We start from the raw sequence: 8119 nt of genomic DNA on the forward strand, positions 1-8119 counted from the left end.
ACCCAGGGTGGAGTGCAGTGACGCGATCTCGACTCACTGCAACCTCTGCCTCCCAGGTTCAAGCGATGCTCCTGCCTCAACCTCCTGAGTAGCTGGGATTATAGGTGCGCGCCACCACACCCCGCTAATTTTTGTATTTTTAGTAAAGACAGGGTTTCACCATGTTGGTCAGGCTGGTCTCGAACTCCTGACCTCATAATCCACCCACCTCGGCCTCCCAAAGTGCTGGGATTACAGACGTGAGCAACTTCATCCGGTCAAGTTCTGACTTTTCAGGGCAGTGGGATGGTGACTTCTGAGCTAAGCCTGCAAGGGAAGTGGCTGGTCCCAGACCTGGGGTCCCTTGGCTTTTCGTCCACCCTAGCACTGGCCCTAGGAAGGGCTGAGTTATCAGAGCAGCAACCCTTTTACCCACCCTACTGAGTCCCCATTCTGCCCCCGAATCCCATGTACTATCTGCCATAAATGCCAGAAATTGGTATAAAGTGCAGTGCCAGCTACTCCCCAGGGCATGGTCTGGTTCTCTGGGCTGCTGGCCTGCCAGCCCCTTTCAGAAAGCATGGCACTGGGAACCAGCAACTTGGGCTACCTTAGGGGAAGCAGCACTCTGCCCAGGGTTCTTGCTATAAATAGGTCAGTGGGCAGAGAGGCAGACATGTGCAAAAAGCACAACCCCAATCACACACAGAAACCCGTAGGCACGGACACACCCAGCCTCAATGCACGAAGTTGGAGAACCTGACAGGGCTGGTCCAGGCCACAGAGGATGGGGTTAGGCTTCATGCCTTCATGCCCAGGCAGCCACAGAAACCCACTCTTCCCCGCCTCACAGGGCTCCTCCGGTTGGCCTGGGTCCAAAGCGGTCTCCTTGTTTCACCTCTTTCCAGCCCTTCCCTAGAGCCTGGCCCCAAGTTCCAGAGTCAAATCACAGTTTTGCAGTCAACTATTAACCTGGGGCCCTGGCAGATTGGGGTATCCACTCAGTCACGTAAAGGCAGGAGACCTGCTCTGGGCCTGACTCAAAGCAAACACGTGGGTGCAGAAGACCCATGGGAGGAGGAGGTGGGGCCCACTCAACACACCTAAGCCTGTGGCCCTCTAGGAGGGGCAGAAGAACCAACCGGAGGGTTCCTGGAGGTCATCGGGTTCCTCCTTCTGCTTCCAGGCAGCAACAGACCTAATCATCTCCTGTGAGGATGGAGCAAGGGCAAATATAGGCATAGACACATCTGGAGTGCAAGGATTGAGAGGCCCTGTGGACAAGGGGAAGGAGAGCTTGGGGGTGGGAGAGGGATCTATGGAAGGGGCTGTTGTAGCCAAGAATGGGGCCTGGGGGTGAGAGGCCTGGCCTCTGGAGAGCCCTGATTCTACTCCAGTCTTCTCTTACCATGGAGGGTCGACACCACCCAGCCTGGACACAACGCCACTAGAGCTGGGAGCTGGGGCCTGCCATGAGTAACAGCTCACACATGTAGCACACTTATGTGTCAGGCACCAGTGTGTGCACCTTAATTCATTTAACCTTCACAACAACCCTAGGAGAAAGGTGCGGCTACTATTCTCATGGTACAGTAGGGAAAACTGAGGCACAGAGAGATTAGGGACTTTTCATGATCACACAGCTAATAAGAGGTGGGCCCAGGATTCAACCCAAGAAGTCTGTTAGAATCCATACTCTTATCGACTATTTTAATAACAGCATTTCAATAATAGTAATATGTGATGTTAAATGCTTTATCTGAGTTATATCATTGCATTCTCACAAAAATGGTACATTTGTTAGCTCAAATTTACAGATGAGGAAATGGAGGCCTGGAGAGTTCAAGTAGCTCACTCTAAGTTACAGGGTTTGCTAGCTGCAGACTGGAGACTGGATCCTAGGTCACTCTGCCTTGGGGTTGCCCTTTTCTGAGATCAGACTGGCCTTAACAGAGCCCAACCAGCCACTTTCTTGAAGGACACAGCTGGGGGTCGAGGGTCCTGCATATGCACCCGGGGAGTCCCCACATCCCCACCGAAGGGGAAACATTAAAAGGAGATGCAAGTGACATACAGATGGGCTAAGGTGAGGCCTTCCTCCAACATGGGGCCCTGGCTGAGGGTAGAGAGATGGGGTGCTACTTGGGGGATATCTACTACTAATCAGCACACAATGGCTGGGTGGGCACCCCCTCTCTCTGCAGCTGGTGGAGATGGGTCTGGTGCTCCTCTCTGCTTGGTAGGAATGACCAGGGCAGGATGCCACCTGCTACACCCTTGCCTGTCCCAGAGCCCTTGGGAGACCAGCTGTTGCCCCCACCTTTCCCCACGAGGTGCCCGGTCCCCACGGGGCAAGGAAGCCAAGCTCAGCTGTGTGTCTGAGCCCACTCAGCAGCAGGCGTGATCAGGGCGGGGCCCAGCACTAAGGGCTGCTGGGGCTAAAGTGCCTTGCTGAAGGAGAGGCAGAGTTAAACATTAGCCACAATGGCCCCCCACGAAGTGAGTCATGCTCCCCACAAGGCTGTGGGCTGGGCAGCCGGGGGCGGGGGGGGTAGCTTCGTTCCAGGTGGGTGACCAAGCTGCGGAAGCCCAGGACAGTTCACTGGGACCAGTGCTAATGGCAGTTTCTTCTCCTGACCGCCATCAGGTCTCTTCCCTCAGACATCCCCAAAGCTTGTCTGCCTGCGGGTCCTTCATCAAAGGTGAGGGGCAAGGGCTTTCTCTTCCTTCCAAGACACACTTCTAGGCTGGCTTGTGGGTCCCCTGAGACCAAGGCTGAGCAGGGTGAGCCTCGAAAACCCCATAGCACTGGCCCAGAGCACTGTGGTCAATGTCTGAAGGACCAGAGAGGGAGGGTGACTTGCTCAAGGTCACAAACCTAACTGGAGCTAGGAAGTAGGTCCCCAGACTTCCAGTCTGAGAAAATTGGATGTGGACAGGGCTTTGGTCTCCTGGCCAGAGGCAAAGGCCCAGGGATCTGAACAGGCTGCCCATCTCTGGCCTCAACTCAGCACCCCAACTGGCTCCAGTGCCAACCATTGGCCTCTCTCACTGGTTGACGCAGGCTGGGTGAGCCTGGCCCTTTGCCCTGGGTTCAGGAGAGAGGTATGGCTTTGCCTGGCAGTCAGGGGAGGCGTTACAACCTGGGAGCCCCTGGGGGAGGAGTGTGTGTGTGAAAGCTTGTGCCTGTTCATCAGAAGGGGTGAGCGTGGTGTGTGTGCGTGGGCATGCAGAATGCAGGGTGATGACCTGTCTGCCGCCCTGAGTGTCACAGACACCTGTCTGTCTCCTGTACTAGTGCCTCCCAGATGCTCTTCTCCTGACTGGCTCTTTGTGACCCAAATTTCAACTGCTCCACCCCATAAGGAGGAAACCAAGGCCACAAATGTAGTGAGATTTTCATAAAGCTAAATGTATTCAGTGGAAACGACCCTCCTCTGATCTGAAAGCGTGCATGCCTTTGTTTTATTACTGGAGTATTAAATTAGCCCTTACTTATGGAATAGGAGGACAGTAGGTGGCAATTGTTTTCTAATGCTCTTACTTCACAAAATAAAATGGTGGCAGCACAATGTCAGTATTTATATTAAACAATATTATTAGTTTGTAAAAACCGAAAGCCAGGGAGCTTACTGCCCTGGATTCTTTAGGGCGTGGGTCTTATCACTTCATTCATTTCTTCCCTTCCCCTAAGAGTGCCACAAGCATGGCAGTTGCTCAGCTGAGACACTTGAATGGGAACAGAACTGAAATATCAGGATGTGACCTCGAGCCAGCTGGTTGGGGCTGGGGATCCCCCTGGATCTCCACTCTGTCCTGTCCGAGAAAGGGGAAGCTGCCCTATGAGTCTTTTTTCTGGGGGATTCCAGAGATTGAACGTCTGTTCTGAGGCTCCTCAGAACCTCGAGGGAGGGGACGAGAGAGATGACCCCTTGCCCAACCACTGGCTGAAAAATCTTGAAATTCCCTGACTTTGACCAGGGAATTCCCAGTTGTGCTAAGCCCTGCCTGGTGGAATGTCCCTGGAGGAAGTAACCAGCACATGCATACGTTTTTAATGTACGTATAAAGAATCGTAAAGTGAACACCCATCTGCCAACCACTCATTTTAAGAACTAGATTATCGCAGATACTTTTGAAGCCCTTATGCGTCCCTCCCCAATCACAACCCCTTCCTCTCCACAAAGGTAAATACAATCCTCAATTTGTGTTTGTTATTCTCTTGGTTCTCTTCATAATGTTACTACATATTTATGAATTCCTAATACATCATTGAGTTTTGGATCTTTTTGTAAACCTTACTTAAGTGCATGCATTTTGCTTTTTCCCCTTCAATGTTAAGGTTGTAAATTCATCCCTATTGATAATTGTAGTTCATTCATTTTCACCGCCATGACATGATGAAATGATGAAAACACCATTCATTCCCTTTCCTGCTGATAGACATTTAGATTTCTGCCACTACCAATTGTGCTGATTTGAATATTCATGAGTCTCACTTCTGACGCTCATGTTCAAGAGCTTCTCTACCCAAGAGTGCAACTGTTGGGTCAACAAGAATGACATCCCCACCTTTGCTAGTTGTACCACTTACACTCCCATCAACAACTACGACAGTTGCTGATGCTCCACATCCTGGTTTCGGCAGATCCTGGAGACCAGAGATCCTGGATACTTAACCTCACCTGATATCAGCTTCTTCCTGACCCAGCCTCCTAATGTTACCCTTGGCAGAGGCTCTCAGGCTATTTGGGTTTTCCTGTTCTTTCCAAATCAAGTTAGTGCAATTCTCTAAACCTTTATTAAGCACCAACTCTGCCAGGCATAGTGTTGAGGGGATACTGAGGCAAATAAGACATTCTTTTTCTTCTCAAGGCACCCACAAGATGCTTGGGGAGCCAGGGCATGGGCACAGATAACTTGAACTCCAACCTCTCCACTCACAAGGAGTCATTCCCTCCTTCCTACTCAGCAAGGGCCCTTGCGTGCTACGGAAAACACAATGCAAAGCTGTCTCCTGAGCTCCCCCGCTCCAACACCCAACCATCTATTGGGCAGCTCCATCCAGCTGTCTTCAGGGACCTTAAATTCGAATGAGTAGAGGCCAAGGATGCTGGTGACCATCTCACAATGCACAGACAGCCCCCGACAAGGAATTATCAGGCTGAAATGGCCATAATGCTGAGACTGAGAAACTCTTGGTGGTCTAAAGTCACCCCTCCCCAGATCTCCTGCTCTCACATCCCTGTCCCATCAATGGCACCTCATTCACCCAGTTCCTCCAGCAGGGAGATGGGAGTCACCTAGATTTCTCCTCCCTCACAAGCCATAGTCAATCAACTCAGTCCTGGCCATCTAGCCTTCCAAAACTCCTGCCAACACCTTCTCCTCCCCATCCTCCTGGTGCCCTTGCTCAGGGCCTTCATTTCTTTTGTTGACTATAAAAAATAGCGCCCTAAGCAGTCTCCCTTCCAGTGTGACCTCTTGCCACACTGCCTCCAAATCCTTCTCATTTTCTATATTCAACTTTATTCCACAGGATAAAGGCTTTTTTTTTTTTTTTTTTGAGACAGAGTCTTGCTCTGTTGCCAAGGCTGGAGTGCAGTGCAGTTCAGTGGTATGATCTTGGCACACTGCAATCTCTGCCTCCTAGGTTCAAGTGATTCTTTTGCCTCAGCCTCCCAAGTAGCTGGGATTACAGGTATGTGCCACCATGCCCAGCTCATTTTTTGTATTTTTAGCAGAGATGGGGTTTTGCCATGTTGCCCAGGCTGATCTTGAACTCCTGACCTCAAGTGATCTGCCCGCCTCTCAGCCTCCCAAAATGCTGGGATTACAGGCGTGAGTCACCATACCCGGCCAAGACTGACTGACTCTTCAGCACAACACACAAAGTCCTTACTACCTGTCTCCAACCTTTCCTTTCAGCCTTGGAAGGGGCTCAGTGCTTCACACAGCCTAGTTTTCTCTCTGTTCCACACACACCTTTCATGTTTATGTCCCAATGTCTTTGTTTATGCTGTGTCCTACAGCTGGATGCCCATACGCCCTTTCTGACAATTGAATTCCACTTACCCTTCAAGGCCCAACTTAGATGTTCTTTCTTGTGTGAAGACTTCCCCAGTCCCTCCTGATGACACAATTTCCATTTTTAATCACAGTCTGACTTGAATGAGGCTTGGGGTATATGTGTGCTTGTGTACGTGTGTGTGTTCACCAGCATGTGTGTGTCTTCACTGACAGACTGAGAATGTCCTGAGGTCAGGAACCCAGTCCTTATCTTTGTGTCACTGAATGTCAAAGCCGCTTGTTGATTATAGTGGGTAGAATGAATGATGATGGGTAGAACACATCCCAAAAAAGATGCGTTCAATTCATAACTTCTGGTACCTGTGAATGTGACCTTATTTGGAAATAGGGTCTTTGCAGGCATAATCAAGCTAAAATGAGGTCATACTAAATTAGGGTAGAGGGATACTTGAACACAAACAAGAGACACAGGCAGAATGCTGTGTGACAAGAGAGGCAAAGCATGGAGTAATGCAGCTGTATGCCAAGGAGCTCTAGGAAGAAGCAAGGAAGGATTCTCCTCTGGAGCCTTTGGAGAGAGCCTGGCTCTGCTCACATCTTGATGGCAGACTTCTAACCTTCAGAACTGTGAGAGAGTAAATTTCTGTTGTTTAAAGCCATCCAGTTTGTGGCACTTTGTCACGGGAGCCCTAGGAAATGGATGCACTGATCCAGCACCAAGTACAGTAGCTGGTACTTAGAAAGTATCCCATAAATGTACAATGTCTGATCTCAAGGGACTTTCTGGGCACTAACATATATGTCATTCACTTTTCCTTACTTTTTAGGGTTGTCTGCATACAAACTTTCCATGTCTTTGGGCTTTTATATCTGTAGAGAGGCTATTAGATTTTGGGCTTTTAGAGACAGGACTGTTCCCTGGCTTCATGAAGTGTCCCTGGCATGACCAGGCTTCAAATGACTTCATAGGAGTATTTTTCTTCCTGTGTTGAGGTGTCAGCACTGAGCAGCCATGGGAAGAACGTTCAATAGGTCCCCAGGGAGACAGCCGCTTCCCTGACAGTGTCAGGCCCCCGGTCAGAGAATCCAGGGACCTAGACTATTGGGGTCCCCTCTTTCTCTTTTCCTGTAAACAGCAAACAGCTCCAGGGCCTGCCTTGGCCTCTGTTCAGAACTCCCTGGGGCCTTGTCGACATTCATCTGTGCACCCCGATGTCACTAGCAGGGAACTCATATGATTTCCACAACCTGGAAGGAAGCAGAGCAAGGTATCATAACATCCACTCCACAGATGAGGAAACAGAGGGAGTTTGTCCCAAGTCACACAGTTCACAAATGTCAGAATTAGAGCTCAAGTGTGCAAGTTACCAGTCCAGTTCTCATGTCCTGGACCTCGTCCCGCCCTTGCCAAGAAGGAAGACTTCCTGGAGGAGGGGGTACTTTGGGAGGGGGAAATTTCAACAGGCTGGCTGTGTCTGTGTTTCCAGGCTTCTGCCCAGCAGCTAGCTTGCCCTTTGCCGTGAGATCTCAGAGCTGGAAGGCCTGAGATGAGCAACAAAGAGAGGCTGAGGCTGGGCAGCGAGGCCCAGGAGCATGAGGGCAGTTCTGGCTCCGGCTCAGGCTCCCTTTTGATATTCTCATCCTGGCGCTGGGGCTGTGCCTCCTTCCTCTCAGGGCAGGAACTGCAACTGTGCGCTGACCCTGCAGTTCAGATCCATCAGGGAAGATAAGATTCCCCATGCTCAACGCCTGACCCTCTCTTAGCCCACCTGAGGCTGGTTCCTGGATAGAAAGCACCTGGCCCCGCACCAGCCCAGATGGGCACCTAAAGGGAGCCAGGTGGTGCCTGGGGTGCCAGAGATGTCTCACTGTGCTCCAGAATTCGAGTCCTAGATATCTGTGTTTAATCTTTCCTCGGGGAAGAAAAACTGAGCTTCGTCTGCCCTTATTATAAACCCTGCCCCTCTAGCCCAAAGTCCAGTATCAGGGAGCAAGGACAGTGCCTTTGACATATTTGTGCTTTCACAGACGTTTGCTGAATTGAGTCTAAGATTCTCCCTTTGGGTGGGGCTGGCTCTACCAGGGGTGTGTTTCGTGTGCATCTCAGCGA

This window comes from Pongo pygmaeus, chromosome 1 (assembly GCF_028885625.2).
Source record: "Pongo pygmaeus isolate AG05252 chromosome 1, NHGRI_mPonPyg2-v2.0_pri, whole genome shotgun sequence".
Classification (NCBI taxonomy): Eukaryota; Metazoa; Chordata; class Mammalia; order Primates; family Hominidae; genus Pongo; species Pongo pygmaeus.